Source organism: Numida meleagris, chromosome 2, assembly GCF_002078875.1.
Source record: "Numida meleagris isolate 19003 breed g44 Domestic line chromosome 2, NumMel1.0, whole genome shotgun sequence".
In the NCBI taxonomy this organism is placed as follows: domain Eukaryota; kingdom Metazoa; phylum Chordata; class Aves; order Galliformes; family Numididae; genus Numida; species Numida meleagris.
In genome coordinates, this window is record NC_034410.1 from 66,626,339 (window position 1) to 66,644,950 (window position 18,612).

Consider the following 18,612-nt stretch of genomic DNA (forward strand, 5'->3'; position numbering starts at 1 on the left):
TTTGCCTTCAGTTTCTTCGCTGGTTCCATCACATGGTACATGTACTTCAGACAATTTAAGCTAACTCAGCCAGTTTGTCTCCTGCAATGACAGGCCCATTTCCTTCAGTGACAATTTATGCTAATGATAATCAGATGCTTTTTTAATTAACAATGACCTACAAGCATCCTAATATATTTCTCTCTCTCCCTGATGGTAGTTTTTACAAGACCGTGTCACTCCATTTCATTTGAAACTTGGGGGCTCTTATATTTGTTCAGACAGCACTGGTCCTACAGCTCCTTCAGTTTTGCTTTCATGGCATATATGTTCATATTTCCCTGTCAGTGTGCATGTAGCTCGAGAAACAGTAGCACAGTGGGGGGCTGAGGAGGGCTGCATTGCTCCAGCAGTGCAGAATTGATCTTTATGAGTGTAATAGCTCTGAAATTGCTCAGATTCACTAGACTGCCTACACATTCTTAAAGTAGCTATATAGCACATGTACAGAAGTAGGGTTGTTTTAGACACACCACCAAAATGGCAAGGGTATATCGATAATAGCAATGATGTAGAAGACATCCGATAAAAATAGGCGGTAGAGGCAGCAGACATATGTATACAAAAGGCAGCAATGTATGAGGGCTGCTCTGAAAGTAATGCCTCCTATTTTATTATGTTGGTGGATGTCGGAGGTATGGCAGTAGAGGTTGAATCTTCCCACCAATACTGTTACATTTTGTTGCTGTGCAACAGATGGCAGCAGAGGGGCAGTCTGACCAAATGGCATCTGATGTAGAAATGTATACAAAGCAAAGGTATGTCATTGAGCACCTCTGTATAGAAAAAATGGCACTCACTGACATTCATCGACACTTGATGAACATTTGTGGAGACCAAACAGTGGATGTGAGCACAGTGAGGCACTGGGTGGTGCGTTTCAGCAGTGGTGACAATGACATCAAAGATAAGCCACGTCTGCGCAGCCATGCACAGCTGTCACACCATGAATTGAAGAGCTCTTGTTCATGTCTGGCAAAAATGCATAACTAGTGGTTGGTAGTGACTGTGTTGAAAAATAGTGTTCTGTAGCTGAGAATTTTCTCTACCAAATAACATTATTGTGCTCTTTGTATTTTTTGTAGTTTCCATGGAAATAAATAGGAGGTATTACTTTCAGAGCAACCTGTATAAACTGCTGTTCCTTTAGCTCTACACCATATTTATGTCTAACAAATAATATTCATAAATTACTTCAGGGCAGAATGATAAAGTCCCTAATTCTGCCTCCTCCACAGAAAAAAAAAGCAACAAGGCTCGTAGCTCAGAATTATTTTAGCTTCCTCTCCAAAGCCTTTTTTTCTGCACTTCTTGTCATGGATTATGATTACCTGAGAGGCAGTGCAGGCAGCTCTCTAGAGCAACAGGCTGCTAGGGACAGCAAATACGTTCCTGTATCTCAGCTGTTCCATGTCACACCCTGTCACATTATGACAAATCTGCCTTCCTCCTTGGCTTCTGCTAATAATGCAGGAGTGTGACCTTTGGTGGCTGAGGCACTGTGCATGTTGTGCTCCTTGCCCTCCCTGCTACAAATGCAAAAGCTTCCCTCTGAGAGGAGGACACACATCCAACTGTAATGCAGCGGGGATTTGGATGCTGATCGCAGGTCAGAAATATCTAGCAGGGAGACAGCATCTTTTTATGCTGTCTGATCATAGCCTGATCACTTCTCTAGAGATCTTATGCTAAAGTCTTTTGAATACAGTACTCCCATTGATGCTATCTCCAAGGCATGGCTACGTGGATGCCATGGTATCTCTTTGGTAGCAAGAGAAGGGATGTGAGACCATTTACACTGTAAAGTGCTATTTAAGAAAGGGAGACAGAACTAGATGTTATGATATGCTGATGACTTCAAATTCAAGAGGGTCAAAGTTCTTCTCAGAACCCCACATTCTTCGATGCCATTGGTTTTAGGGTATTTGAACTGCTGTTCAGAAAGTTCTCTGAAATACCACTCCTGTAAATTAGGCATACAAGAACGAAGGTCCCAGTTGATGTCATACAATCCTTGCCATGGTCATTATAACAGACAAAAAAACTTTACTTAGAAGGAGAATTTGGAATATTTCCAGTGAACAGACTCTGTAGACAGCAGAAAGCTTCGTTTTATGGCTGCCAGAGCTGACAAGTTGCTTTAGGCACAGGGAATTTTGTTAACCCAGATGGGAGCTGATAAATACCTGACCTGGTTGGCAGGAACCAGACTCACTCTCCAGAGAAAAGATCAGCATTTCCTTGAAACCTAAAGCTGAAAGACAGTGTGTGTGTGTTTGCTGTAATCATTGTCACTAGCTGATCATCCAAGCTTAGGTGATGATTCAGGTAACACCCAAAAATTTTATCACAGTTTGACAAAATCAGCTGTATCCTTCAGACAGATGGTGTACACTATCCCAGGTTTTTTGTTTGATTGTTTGGTTTTTGGTTTAATTTACCAGTCGTGGATAAGCTAATGCATAATTTTTGAATTTGCAAATAAGAATTTTTTTTTTAATAGGGAAAATACACAAATACAGACTTAATGTACCAGTCTGACAATAATTTTATATGAAGCATACCATAAACTCAGATTATGGACAACTGGCTGAAATTCAAGCAGAATTGCCGCAACTAATTTCTACTACTAGGAGTCAGGAGGCAGTATTAAGGATCAGAAAGAGACAGAGAACCATAAAGACTGAAGATTAAGGAGTCAGACTGTCAAAATACATGTGTTATCTGGCATATTATCATTTATTTTGAGTGTTGGGGCTGTTATATGACAAGAGCAGAGCACAGATTCTTATTTTATTTTAAATCCATCCAAGAAATACTTCACATTTTGCCAAGCCAGAAAAATACACTGTTTTCACTTGTTTTCTGCCAGCTTTGTTACCTGAAACCTGTATAAAATAGTTATTCCTGAAAGAAAAGGTGGATGCTAGACAGCTGCCAGGAATTTCAGTTTTTTTCCTACCACATTTGCCTGCTATCTTGATATGAGCCAGTGATAGGCAAAGGAAAAGAGACTATGGATAGAGAGTCCTCAGAAGCAAAAAAGGAAATCCAGCAAATTGCACTGTAGATTTCTGCCTGTGCTCTACCTGTGTCAGGAGAGCACACTGGCTCACGGGCATGCCTACCCTCTTCAGGATACTGGCCTTCTCTTTTTGCCTGTGCTCAGCCCTATGGGAGGGAAGCAGACAAGAAGATTCACTGACGGAGGGTTTGATGTTATGTTTTCCCTCAGTCTGTGCAGAGGATGCTAGGACTTTTGAGATGCTTACATGGGACTGTAGTATTTAAACTCTTAAAGGCATACTTTAAATTTTTTTTGAAGCCCGTCTCTCATTCTACACAATGTTCAAACTTCCACTTTGGCTCCATTAACACTAAAACACATGTTTTGGCTGACACGTGAGTGTCTAAGTTATGTTTTGACACAAGGTGCCAGACTGCACTAGATAAAATGTCCTTCATGCTCTTAAACTCCCACAGTTGCAAGCAGGTCTGGTACAGACATCAAAACCTTGTTCAGTTGCATGAGAACCACTTTTTAGGAGTAAGAGTGCTTACTCATGATCTTTCGTGCCTCAAATTACTCAGAACTTAACATAACCTTCCTATGGCTTTAATTGATTTCCTGAACAACAGCACTTCACTGAACTGACATGTCAGTTCATGGCCATTAGGAGTCTTTTGACACTGGGAGCTGTATTTTGGTTACAATAATAACATTTAAACAACTGCCTTCATACGGCAATGGAAATGTAGGATTTTTACTTCTTTCTCTCTTTTCTTTCCCTCCCATCTTCCTTTCTGCCTGCCTGCTTCCCTTGATCCTGCCTGCCTGCCATCATGCCTTCATTGCTGCCTCTCTGCTTGCCTGCCTTCTTTCTTGCCTGTCTTCCCACCTTCCTGAGCAGCCAGCTGGGCTGCATGGCTTGTACCATTTATCATCTTGCCTTCCATAATGAAATTAACTGTAACACACAAACACACAACTTTCTTCATAGCCACCACATGGAATTGGTTCTTCACCTGAACTGCTACACCAATGCTCTAATGAGAAGCATGTTTCCCAAGTGACCTTACCAAGGAATACTTTCCTATTCACAAATACCAAGTGAGTTTACAGTACTGAAGAAATCATAAGGAAAAGAGAATATCCAAAAGGCAGAAAAAATATTGTATTTTAATACCTTCCTTAATGACCAGTGAATCTCACTCCCAGCTTAGATTTACCTGTAGTCCATTGCTTTTTATTTTCATGTGCTGGTGTGAATATGCAAATAGCAAGTATAATTTATTGTATCATATCTCAGTTCTCATGCAGTAAATGTTACTCATGGTTTGGTGACAGCAGGAAATGTGGTGAACCCTCTTCCCTTGGGAAGTATTATCTAGTTTTGCTTTGAGCCTCCTGCAATTAACATATCTCTGATGGTTTCAGTTTTGTTGCATGAATAGGCACAAGAAGCATCAGGAGAATTCACTGTGCTCTACTCATCCTCTGTAGTTTGCAAAGTGTCTCACTGGGAGGACAGTTTAAACCATCCCAGACTGAGGAGTTGTCCTTGGCCATCTTACACTGAACAACACTCCAAGCTGTTCAGAGTCTTTCAAGGGAAACAGCCAGCCTGCCAGGAACACGGTCCTCCTTGGAGAATTGAAGCTTTTCTCTTGCTCTCAGTTCAGCTCAATTCCCCAGCCAATTCTGCTTTTGTTTTTAGCCATGGTGGCTGCCACTTTATCATCAGTTGAAACTCAGAAGGAAGTTGATATAAAGAAAACACTTGCTCTACTGACTTCTCCAATTTCTGAATAGGAATAAGCCAATAATTCCCCAGTTCCTGAATTTTCTGCACATTTCAAGTTCTGAGTAAATAAGTGGAGGAACTGGACCTCCAAATTTTTTTCTTCTGCTCAACAAGACATAGGAGCAGAGAGGTCGCTGTTCACATCTCATTGATACCCGGTATCTTGAGGATCAAAGGGCTAGGAGAAAGCAAGTGACCTATAAATACAGCTTCCAATTTTGAAGAAAATATCAGTCTAACAGTTGCCGACAGATAAACACATGTAATTTAAGGTGCAGTGCTCATATCCCTGGTTTTACTGTGCTGTTTTTTTTTCCCCCCTCTTTTTCTGGTCCTATTGGTATGAATTTGATCACTTCCACATTATGAGACTTCTCTTGCTTCTTCCCAGCTTTCCTATGATGGTTTTTATTTACTTCATCCCAAATATCATAGATTCAAAAGCCTTCAAACTGGAAGGAGGGTTCTCTATGTTTGACCAGACTCTCTCTACAGCCTAGTGCAAAAGGAGGCACATAAGAGATTCCATTCTTTTTAGCACCAAGTTTAGTGAACGCCTGCCATACATGAACATGGTTCAGTAGATCAGACGGGTGTATGATCTACAGTTTACACTTAATTGGTAGACTGGTCCCAGGATCTGTGGATGAGCATAGCTTTTTTCAGTGGAAACTCCAGGAGTGATGGGACAGAAAGTGTGGGAGAGCTGAGCCAAGGACTCCAGCAGATGTGACAACTGTTTCTCAAAGTCACTGAGATTCTCATCTTCCTGCCTGAGGAGCAAAGTCCCTGACTCTGCCGTGCTCAGCAGCAGGTGGCAGGTGCCTGTGCTCCCATGAAGGCCATGGACTCTTGGAATGCCACAGAGACATCTCAGTGTGTGCTTCTGAGGGCAGGACAAAGCCATCTGGCTATCAGTCCATAGTAATGTTTTTGGAGGGACATTTTTAATGGTTATAAAAATATATGAATCTAGAGAATCTAAATCAAAGTGTTTACTGTGTTTCAAGATGCAAGGTTTTCATATTATTATTAATATTCACAAACTTCACTGCGACTATGTTGATACTGTCCACACTGTTTTGAAATAAACTACTAGAAAATTAAATGCCAGAATTCACATAACTCTGGAGCATTTATCATACTACATTATTACATCCTTCAATTTCCAAATACATGCCACTTGTCTGAGACAGTTTAATGTGATCTGGAATAGTTTTGCATTAATATCCTCTTTGGCTAGATCTACATTGGCAAACAATGCTGCATAATAGGAGTGGATCTGCAGAGTGAAACAGCTGATATAGAAGAGCTGACAGGAATGCTGAACACATTTTGGAAAAGGTTTCCTTTGGATTAGGTCTGGTCCTAGTCTAGTACTGTGAATGGAATACCTGCTAGTGGTCGTAGCACATCAGGTGTGCTTCAAGAGTGTATCCTTCAGTTTATTTTCATCCAAAAGTAGCATGTTTTCAATATCAATATGAAACAGAGCATACTCAGTGTGACAATTGAGAAATTAGCTTAAAAAAATCCACTCCTTGTCTGAAATTAAACTCTTAGGAAGGAACACCTTAAAGACAAATTACTTTTCCATGTAAGAAATCAAAGGAAATCTTATGAAAGTCAGAGAATTCATATTATAAGGCCTTAGCTGATCAATGCTTAAAACAACTGGCAGAGTCCCATGGGAATTTTAGGACAGGTCTGGTTTGGCTGTGCACATCCTGGAAGGCAAGGAAGGACAGTGTGTGTGGTGGGAAGATGGGGCCCATGTGCCGCACAGAAGAGCACACTGCACCACTCAGAGAGGGCAGGTCTGGTCAAGGCCATCGTGTTTCATGAGGAAGAGAGAAATCAGGATTTAACACTGAACATGTCAACATCACAGGCTGCGAGTTACAGCAGCCTGCAACCCTCTATATAAATGAGATATACCAACATACAATTCTGAATAGGGGAAATAGCCTGAAATATTCCAGCTTGTGAAACTCTTGGAATTCGGGTGATAGACTGCAGGAAATAAAACTTTAAAAAGTAGCACAAAAGAGGAGAAAATAAAAATGCACTTAGTCATTCCCAGGAGCACAAACAGCCATTCAGATGGTATTCTGAGTAAAGATGAGATTTAAGGCTCTGTGCATGGGGCAGACACTGTAAAAATCAAGGAAGAATTCCAATTTCCATCTATTTCAGTTGTTAGAGGCTTGCCGTTGACTAGAATAAAGCCTCATCAGCAGAGGGTAACTGAGGCTTTTGGACTCCCAGGCATAACCTTCATTATGTGTAGTAAAACATACCACTATTATGGGAACTTGGGAACTGATATACTTGGTCAGTTCATTTCTGAGGTGGAGATCACCAGAACCAGAGATAATACCAAGAGGGAAGGCGTATTACCAATATCTACAACAGCAGTAAAATATTTTCAGGTTTATTCTCCTGACTTTTCTTAATGCAGCTACTTTTATTTTTATGTTCTTTTATGACTTGTGCTTACTTTTTGGCTGAAGTATTTCACTCAGCAGATGTTTTTACTGAGGTGGCCACTGCAACAAATAGTTTTTCTAGGATTCATCTCTCTTGAGTCCAGCAGAGGCTATGTGTTCTACTTAAAGCGACCTTTGCACACATTTTCAATTAGCACACTATTACCCAAATGTTTGCATCTGGTTTGGATTAATTTCTTCACATTTGCATTGAGAGCTCTACAATAAACCTACATTTCTGGGTTATCAAGTCCAATAATCCTGAAGGATTCTATTGTTGTTATGAGTGTGAATGGCAACACACTCAAAGAAGGGCCTGACTCAAAGACAGTGAGGCTTCTTTTTCTGCCTTCAACAGCCTTTGGATCATAAGCCAAGCAAGAAATTCCAGCAAGGCCTAGGCTATATCAGGCACGTAATGTAAGCTGAATGTAAGCACACCAATCCACACTCCAGGTCCCTTCTGGAGAGGCAGACTTCCTAAATGCCCCTAATACATAGATGCATCCAAACAGACACAAAATAAAACAGCCAAATACAGATTACCTCATTGACAGGAAGGAAGAAAAAGAGTTATACAAAACAGTTACTGGCTGCTTCTCATAAACAAGATTAGCTCTTACATGTTGATAGAGTTGCTTTGAGTTTATATCATCTTGGCTGAGAAAAGTATCTTCCCTGTACTTCATATTGAAAAGAATGCAGCTGTAGTAATTGCAGTTACTACATGTGCCAAAAGGAGAAGTTTCTGACAGACTGCCATGCTGCCAGCGTTGCTGGTGGCTCAAACCCTTACTCTTTAAATCCACATAGCAAAACTTTCCATTCTTTCCTTCCTGACTACATCTCATGACATTAAGCTGTTTTTCCATCTCACTAAAAATGTCATACTTTTTATCTGTTTCAGTGAATTTGCACCTTTGTTACATCGTTTCCCCCTTATTAACTCACTTCATAGACCTGGAGTTCTTCATCATGACCTTGTCATCACTGAATCTCTGGATTTCTGTCTTATTTGTAAATATCAGGTGGTGAGTTATGTTAAATAAAACCAAACAACAACAACAAAAAAGAAACAAACAGGTGAAACTGCTGGTATTTATCTTTGAGAACCCAGAACAGCTTTATCGTCTTCTTCTGCACCATCCAGTGACTTGGGGCAACCTTGAAGAAAATAGGTGAGAGACAGCGTCTAAGATGATATGCCTCATTTTACAGCATACGCTTTACTGAAATCCTGCTCCATGTCCTTTGCTATTTGCAAATGCCTTTGTATATTCTCATTTGAGGCAACTCTTGTCCTTTTGACTCCTGGTACATGTTTGGTATCTTTAAAATCTGATAGGTGTACTTGCACACATTTTTCATTTCAGTCCCCAAACAGCAGACTTGTTGTGGTCTGGAGTCTCCTTAGGCGCATGCTTATATGCTGGTCTTCTGTTCTCCTCTCCCTCCCTGCTTCTGTGGGGGCCCTTAGCACCTGAGCATGGCCTAGAGTGCCTTCTCCCTGCTCTGGGCAGGTGGCATTGCTAGCAGGGTATCAGCCTTTTGGGGTTTAAGACTCCTGAGGGAGCTGACTCCTGGGTCTGAGACCAGTACCAAACAGCTTTGCATCACTTCAGCAGATTCTCAGGCCTCTGCACAAGCTCTGCCTAGGGAGCTGAGCATAAGCCTCAGCAATTTCCCTTGCAACGTAAAGGCTTGCCATTAAAATGCCAGCTGTAACACTTTCAGCGCCCAGCTCAACACAACTGGAACCAGACTAACACCTGCACCTGCTCTAAGAGCTCAGACACTGCTGCTCAAGTTCTCAGAGTTGCCTCAAACCCCAGTGCCACTTGCCTGAGGAGGCAGTGAGTCTCATAACATGACTCGGATGCCTGTGTCCCATAGGCCCCAGTGGCCCCATCCTGCTAAGCAGCCCTCAGAGGAGCCAATCTGCCAGGCAGCCCCAGCCTCTCCTTCCTGAAACTCTGAGAAGGTGACACACCTGTCTGTATCCACAGTTTCAGGCAACTGCAGATAACCACCACCTCCTGTGATACTGTGGCAATCTACAGCCAGCACTACTGATGTGGGTAGGTACAGTTCCTTTCTGTGAAGTGGTGGCTGCCCTAGGGCCTCCAGCTCCCATCCGTCAGGGGGTTGTTTTGCTTTAACTGTCACTTTCCATCTATGTAATTTCCCAAAGACTCTGGCATCTGTTCCTAACAGCCCAGGCATTCTTGTTTTCAGTAGAACAAAATGTTATGCCTGCAGACTAGCCACTGTCAGAACCAGTTACCTTCTGAATCTGTCCCTTTTTAGTGCACCTGTGGATGCTGTTTGCAGATATAGTCAAATGCTGTCTCATCTTCTTCCCCACATTTTGCACAATTTCAGATAACCCCAGGACTCTCATTTTTTTTGCTTGCTCCTCTTCTCCCACTCACCCCAACACCTATTTTGACTGCCTTTTACTTCTGGAACCATGGGACTTTTGGAGCTTAGTAAGTGCTCAAACTGCTTCAGAATGATTGGCTCCAGTCTTTGCTATTTAGGTTGCTCATTAAACCAGCAAGGGTTGGTTAATGTCTCCTGGCTCAGGCTCTCTGGGTTCATCCTGCTTATGTGAAGAACCTTCAGGAGGAACTTGTCTCTTTATACTTCTTCCTGTAGCAAATGGTGGGGGAGAGGAGGATGAGTACTGTTCTCTGCAATAGTCTCTCCCTTGTTTCCCCCCCTTCTGGAGGAGAAGATAATGAATGTAAAGAGATTGGGTTCCTTCTGGAGGTATCTTGGGGAAGTGAAATGAGATGGATCTGGGCCAGTAAGCAATCCAGAATTTAGAAGGTTTTTTTCTTTCTTTCTTTCTTTTTTCTTTTTCTCCGTATAACTTCTCTTCTATTGAGCAAATGTAACTGGAAACTAACTAACCCTGACTGACACACTTAAATACCTTGCTGCATCAACCCTTTATAACAAGCTTCATGAGGTGGCTGAATTACTGGGGGTCAGGGGATGAGAGATCTTTTTCTTTGCTTTCTTAGGAGCAGTCAGAGCTTTTCCAAGAAAAAAAAAGTTGCAAGTCAAAGTGAGCAGAGGGTACATAGGATCAGTTACCTTAGCAAGCATAGTGCTGCCTTCAGTTAGACTAGACAACATATTGGACCTAACCTTAAGGAGAAAAAAAAATTCCCTTGGATGGAAACAAATTCAAAGAGCTATGCCTTCCCTGTAGCAAAGAACACAAAGAGTCAATTACACTGTAATTCTGCTGTTATCCCTGATGTCTCCAGACAGAAAGAATTTGGCATGCGGAGCGTTCTCTCTCCTTCACAGTGCGGAAGAAACAACTGGAGAGGAGGGAGATACATGTATTCCGCTAGCTGTGTGCACATCAGGACACTGCAAAGAGAGTACACTAGTAAATCCTTGCATTTTCTAAAAACAAAACAACAAACCTAACAAGTACTTCCTGGTAGAGTCACCACCTTCCTCTCAGAGAAACATATTCTTGCCCAGTGGATGCACACAGAGCAGTGCCTCCATGACAGCATCAGACAAGAACTGTCCTGTTTTCCTCCATGCTATTTGGCATGTTTTAGAACAGCTCTCTTTTCAGGCATCAGCACAGTTTCCTCAGCTTTCTTTCTCAAACGCGTAAGTTGCAAATTACCTCTGTTGGGAATTCTGACAGATAACTGGACAAAGGTTGGGATGTTAATGTTTTGTAACTGATGCCCCTCTGGCTCATAAATATTTTTGTATAATGCTTTTGAGTTTTGTACCATAATAAAATTCTCATAGGTAATTTGAGACAAGAAGCAGCTTTATTTTGTGTGGTTAAACACTGCAGTCTGCAAGGCACACACTGAAGCTGATGTGAGACCGTGGTGTATTAGCAGGTGCCCACACAACCACTCTCTCACTGCCCATCCTCAGTAGAACAGGGGGAGAAAATAAGATGGAAAAGCTGACATGTCTGTATAGAGATAGGGAGACCATCTCCTCCTCTCCCCTGTGTGCCTGCAGGGCTGTTTCTCCCCCTGTTCGTGGCTGCTGGCAGTATTGGGACTCTCTTCCCCTGGCTCTCTCTGAGGTGCCTGGCCATGCACTGTGGTGTGGCCCTGGAGCCCTGAGCTCACCTCATGCAGCAGTCCCGCAGCCCTGGGTTGATGCCTGGCACCCACACCAACCCATTTCTTTGTTTAGGGAGCTAGCAAACACTGTTTCCCTCTTCCAGACTAGCTCTTCTTTAAGTAATGAGACAGACCCTAGCACTTACAAATTGAGCACGAACACAATCATGTGCATTTTGCAGTGCAATCATGAAGAAATAGGCCTCTAGAAGTAGTGCTTGAGTTAGGAGCTAAATCAAGATGAAGTACCCTTCTTCGTACTGACTACTTAGGTAACTTGTCTGGGGATTATTTGATTCTGTACAGAGATTCGGTTAAATTTGTTATTTGGGGATATAGGTTGTTATTCAAGACCCTTTGATCTCCGGAAACTGTGGCTGGACTATTTGTATTTCTATACTAACTCTTCTGTCAACGTCCCGTATTCCCAGATTGTTATTTTTTGCCTACAGTTTAGCTCCATAGAATATAGAGATGAGAAAAAAATATATATATAGTTCAGCACCTTTCCTGTAAATGTGCCATTGCTTCCCAAAGTGCCTTGATAGGCTTTTTTTCCTCTTTAAACACACATAAAACATAAGCCTTTTAGTGAAGGGTATTGTTAAATTTTCAGACTATTCAGTGTTTTTGATGGGATTTTTTTATTTCATGGGGCACCTAGTCCACAACTGCTTTATGCCTGAAGTCCATTTGGTCTGGGCAACACCTCACTTGCAGACAAGAAGCTATCCCTGTCAAGCTCCATGTTCCTTCTTTGCCAATTGCCTGTGCTGGGACCAGTTAGAGAAGGCAGCAGCTTTCTGCATCCTTGAGGGGTTCACATTGGGTCCCATTCTTGAGTCAATGCACAGCAGCAAAGTGCCACAGAAAATGAGAAGTATCAGAGGGCCTGGAGCTTAAAAAGAGCCATAGCGGACTTAGGATCCAACTCTTTACATTCCACTAAAATGCATTTCTCTGATAAACTTTTTGGTGCCAAGATCTATCCCCTTTTCAGGCTTGTGATCTCAAGGATGAATGTAGAAAAATATCCTGCTTTTATTATGCACAAATAAGAAGAGTTACTTTTACGTAAAATCATTGATTATCTTTCTTTTTTCAGTTGAGAAATGCAGCAAGAATTAAAGCTCACAGTATCTGCCTGAGAATTGAGACTGCTGATGCGCAGCATACTCTTATTTTTCATGCTTAAACTGCTGTAATTCTCTTTTAACTGGTCTTCCCACTAGGCAAATTTAACGCCTTCAAGCTGCACAAAACTATGCAGCTCATCTTCCCATTGGGAGTAAGCCAAATCTACATATTTTTTCTTCATGGCAGTAAAGTTCTGCAGCGATTTCAAAATGTTATCACTCACATTTTTTAAAGCTCTCTGCGGTCTGTCTCCAGGACCTGCTGATAGCATATTCCCAAAAATTCAAGCAAGAAGAACCTCTTAAGTGTCCTCAGACTTAATCAGAAAGACTTGTCGAAACTTCCTCATTTGATGCACAGATGTGGGAATATTTTTTAAACCATAGCATATTTGACACTCGATTTCCTCTTTGCATTCCACACTTAGATGAAAGGACTTTTTTTTATTATTTTTATTTAGCCTTGGGTATTTTAACTTATAAGTGGCCTAACATATTTTTTAATGTGGTTTGAAATAGGCTTTAGAGCTGAGAACCTCTCCACCAACTTTTAGCCCAGATTACACTTTCATACTTTGCTGAGGTTTATAATGGAGTTGTTGACACAATCTGAACTTGGTAGCACAAATAAACTGCTTACATATTTTCCCCTGCAAAAGTGAATTTGGGGTTTATGAAAACATACCGGATTGAAAACATGAGAAATTCTGTCCTCTCTTTATTCAGAGGATGGAAAAAATCACAAGCACTGGCACTGCAGTGTTCCCTCACACTGCCTGAATAATCGGTTTTATCTCTGTTTTGGACTATAGTCCTTTCATAAGAGATTAATTCCACCTCTGTGCCCAGTCTGTCTTTGGCTTCTATGTTGAAGCTTATGTGAAGAATGCCAAATGTAATGATGGGATTTTTTTGATGGCACAGACATCTGTCAACTAGAAATTAGGCTAGAACCACCATTCATTTCACACAGGCCACCCAGAGGTAATAACTCTCAGTTAGTATTGATTTGGAATACATTTGAACCCTTGACCTCTGAGATGAGAGTCCTTATACAAAATCCCAACCCACTTAGGTGTCTACTCAATCATTGGTAAAATTAGACAATTTGTCTATTTTTAACCATTATATTGATGTCATATGTAGTATAAGGGCATATTTTATGTGTAAACAGCATATACAAGCGTCTTAGAAATTCTGGAAGCTTTAGCAAAAGTAGGGAGCATTTAGAATTTAAGCAACTGCACCATTACAATTATCGCAAAGATGAAACACTACAGCAGGTGAAATGACTCCGTTAATGCCTGTCTGTACCGAATGGGATTACCTTGTTTTAATCAAGTCTGTCTAAATAAGTAAAGATCTACTTATCCTTATGGATGGATCTGAACCTTTGCAGAAGTCTACAATATATTTTCCTCAGTACCGAGGCCAGTAAAAGAGTTGTCTTTTTCCCTTCTTCCTCATCACCCTTATTCCCACTTACACACCACCACTGTTCCCTCTCTCTGCAGTTGCACTGACAGCTGTTATTGGGGTTACATTACAAGTATAATTATCTAGACAACCTGGATTAAAACATGAGAGTTTAAGGAAATAGATTTAAAAAAAAAACCAAAGATTACTTCTGTGTTTAGAATGGTGCTTACATGGAGCAGGTGGGGTGGGATGGTGATGGAGTGGGTGATCAATGAGAAAAGAAGAGGGAGGGAGCAGAATTTCTTGAAGTTTCAGTTTCCCACTGAAAAAATATTTTCTTTCAAGCTTTTAATGAAACAAAAGAACATCTTCTGTCTCCTTTATGTCATCTCCCAAGACAAGTGTGAACACATCTAGAGCAAATAATGGGGCAAAAAATATGAACAGGTGATAAGTAAAGCCCCATGCAATCTGAAACTTCTTTTATTTAAGAATTACTACCTCAGATATTTTTGCAGTAAATTAAAACACGATTTTCCTAAGCGTAATTTTGAAGACAAAGGAAGTTAAATAAAATACACATTCAAAAAATGCTTTTAGAGAGGTTGAAACGACCCATTTTACAGTGTTTGAATGTTTTATTCCAATCTCACTTTTAAACCAGACTATAAAATTATTATAATTAAAAGAAACACCATGCTGGTAACGTTCAGAAACACTTCAAAACACAATGTTTTGATACCACTAAAAGGATTCATTTACTGCCCCTTCTTCCCATTTTGTCACAATTGACATATTCCTGCAGAGACTGTTTTGCTCAGAGGAAATACCATTTTCTGACAGGAAATGTTGCAGTTAAAATGTCCTGGCCATCCCTAACACTGAAAGAAAAAAAAATCTATGAATATTTCACTTGTCTTTTAATTTTCAGTTTACCTGTTCTATCTTTTTTTTTATTAATGTGTTGCCCATAGTTATTTTTAAATATCTCATTTAATATTAAACGTGTACTTTGAGAAAAAAATAGGGCTGCAGTTTAATTTAGTTAACTTTGCCTTTCTTTCCAGTCCATTACTGACTTTCACAATGCTGTATTTAAAAGTAATTATTTTAAGCAAGCTACCTGAACGGCCAGCTTCTTAATTTTTAAATGAGAAATAACAGAACACCAAGTAGTACTTCCAGTATCTCATGCAGGGTTCCCCAGGATGGATTTTTCTTATGCAAATGGTTAGTTAAGTTTTGGGTTGAGCTCATGTGGTAACACTGCCGACCAGACAGGAAGCAACATTCTGTGACAGATAATGAGGTAACAGGAAGACAGATACTGTCCACAGTTTCTTTCTTTACTATATAACCTGTAAAGGATACCAGAAAGTAACACTAACTGTGCAAACTTGCATTAATACAGATGAGCAGCGTTGCATGCATGCTCTAACTATTACACCTGCTTTCTGCCTTGCTGGCTTCCCGGGAATATTATATATTCATAGACTTCTTTATATCCTCTTTGGTCACCTTTTCTGTCCTACAAAGTCTTCTCATTCCTGGATGGAAAAGGCTATGCAGCCATGAGCAAAAAATGACCTTTGACATCGAATATCAAAGATAATTGCCTCATTTGAGCTGTGAACAATTTGCAATGACTACATATCTGACTAAGGCATTTTAATTAAGGTATGCTAGGCAATTCTCCAGGAAAAAAAAAATCAAAATGTTTTACAGGCAGGTTAAACAAATTAATTTTAAACTATGCATCACTGTAGGTTCACAAGGCTGTTTGAGGTATGACTGGATGAAGGAAATCAGCTGAAGACATTTTCCCTTGCACCATGATAGGTAAGTGGTGGTACAGACAGGTGATGTACATACGGAGAGACTTGTCCCTTGAGCTCTCTGGCCTAGCCCTTGAGGAAACTCCAAATGCTCTTCCACAGTCACTTGTCCACGCATATAGATGAGCAGGCTGGATGCAGCCTGAACTAGTATAGTATTTGTAGTGGTAAATTTTCTATGTGTTGGGCAGAGATCCAAAATAGATGAGGGAAGATTTAGAATCATAAAATCACAGAATGATTTGGGTTGGAAGTGACGTTAAAGACCAACTAGTTCCACCCCCTGTGCTGTAGGCAGGGACATCATTCACTACATCAGGTTGACCTAAGCCCCATTCAACTGCCACATTTTGGTCACAAAATCAGAAAATACTGATTGCAATGGTGGGGAAAAGGAAGACAGAAGGACATTAAGGGAGCCGTTTCCTTTGAAAAGAGGCACAAAACAAACTGAAATGTTCCATTTTTGTACTGCCTGGTCTTGCGTATGGAAGTTACTGTTCTCCTTCCAGATCTTAGTAAACAAAAGCTAAATTTTATTTCTTAAACATGTGGTTTATTTTCCAGAATATGTTGATTATTAACAGGTTCCATACTGACGTTACAATGGAGTGTTTCATCTTTTCCTAGCAGGGAACAGTCTTTGATTTGCCCAGAGCCCAGAATCTGGTTGTCTTTCTGTGGTATCTGAAGCAACTCCTCACTATTTAGTCTAATATGAGAGTGTAACTTGGATAAAGAAAAACCCCAGGCACCTTAAATGTAAGCAACGTTTCAGAGGTATATGGTGAAGTAATATGAGAAACAAGAAAGTATAATGGTGATGCTATCACGGAGCATCTCTAGCTAGCAATAAACTTAAGCAGGTTATTCCACTTAATCTCCCTAACATTACTTCCAGACACAACCTGGCCTAGGTGGACACAGCTAGGGGTCATAGTGCTTGGAGCACAGATTATCTGCAATGTGAATAATCTCTCCTTAGACCATTCATAGAATTCATAGGTATTGGACAGAGGGAAAACTTGTTTTTATCTTCAGACAACACCTCCAAATCTGATGGTCTGTAAATTTTTTCAAAGATTGTTAGGACTGCTAGTATTGCCAATCAGCATAGATTAATATATCAATAAGCTCTATTTTTCTCCTCACCTCTTGAGGCTGTTTGACTGTATATTTTTTTCAATTTTACCTCTTTGCACCAGTCTCATGTTGATGGAATGACATAGGAAAGACTTTAAGGCACGTAAATGTAGAATCACAGAATCATAGAAGGAACCTTTAGTCCAACTCCCCTGCAATGAACAGGGACACCTACAGTGAGATCAGGTGGGTCAGAGCCCCATCCAGCCTGACCTTGAGTGTTTCCAAGGACGGGAATTCCAATACCTCTCTGAGCAGTCTGTTCCAGTGCTTCACCGCCCTCATTGTAAACAACTTCTTCCTTATATCCAATTTGACTGAAGGAGAGCTGTACACAGATATGTATTTGTAGGGCCCAATTCAGAAATATTCCCAGAAGACTTGATAACTACCTACAAACAATAGGATTTGGTTCAATTAGACTAGTTTTTTTTTTTTTTTTAATCAGCTTTCTTTACTCATTTAATTACTCCTCTTAAGAACTGAAATTCATGATATTTACATTATAGTAGTATATATACAGCTTTTCATATAGAAATTACCCAGCAAACTTTACTCAAAATCTCGTGTCTTGGTTTTATGTGTTACCTATGTCTTCTTTCACACCAGAGCCAAATGTGATTTGTCATCTAGCCACAGGATTCACTTGAATTCTTAGAACATGAAGAGACATCCTTCTCTAATACAAAAACTTGGATGAAGTCCAGCTTCCCAAAACACCGAAGGGTATTCAGTTAAACCTGGAAAAGCCCAAGCCCTCTTACGACCTTCTATTTTAAAGAATTATCTGGTTACTAAAGGGAAACGTCTGCAGACAACTTTCTTTGAAAATTATGCTATTGAGCAACAAGCATAATATTGATAGCTGACTGATTTATGTAGTGCCATTTCCTTGCTTCCGAGTGCTTCATTGATTTCGGATTACAAGAACACACTGCATTCTTTACCAAAAATGCAGCCCTCTCTGGAGAGCAAACTGGTCCGTGGGGCATCAGAAGAAAAGATTCTGGGGCAGGAAACTGGAGGGGAATACGAGGGAGTGAGATTATTTGTCTGTTGGGAGCTCAAGCGTGGCTGAGACCAGCCCTGAGCAAAGTAGCAATAAACTGGAGTAAACTGGAGTCATGGAGGGATGGAGCCATGCACTCATGTTGCCTAGTGCCCACCACTGGGCTCCAGCATGTCTCTCAGTCCTGCACATCTCCTCCCAAGGAGCCAGTGAGGGAAACTTCCTGACACTGCCTTGCCCCTTCTTTTCCACAGCAGAACAAAATGAAATAAAGCTTGTGACCCTGCAGTTAGTAACGTTACATCAGACTTTGTCCTATTGTCATCTTGCATCCAATAAAAAATATGCAAAGAGGGAATTAGTATTAATTTTGTACTGTTATCAGTTTATTTAATGAATGACTGAAATTCTGCTATGGAGAAATGTTAGGAAAACAGGCTCCTGCTCAACATTAACTCTCACTCTGTAATTCAGCGCTGTAGCGAGAATGGCAGAGCTTTCACATTAGAAACACACTGATAATACTGTAATTTCACATAGGAGACAAATGGGCATAAAATCATGATGCAGGCAAGAAAGACAGAAAACACAAAGGGCTTGATGGCAAATATTCTTG

General features: G+C 40.7%; 1 long non-coding RNA gene across 1 annotated transcript; it reads left to right on the top strand.

Annotated features, from left to right (window-relative positions):
• Positions 1,499 to 18,278, top strand: LOC110394795. Its single transcript, XR_002435899.1, has 3 exons — positions 1,499 to 1,648; positions 15,776 to 15,848; positions 17,597 to 18,278. It is a non-coding gene; the product is annotated as an uncharacterized LOC110394795 (long non-coding RNA).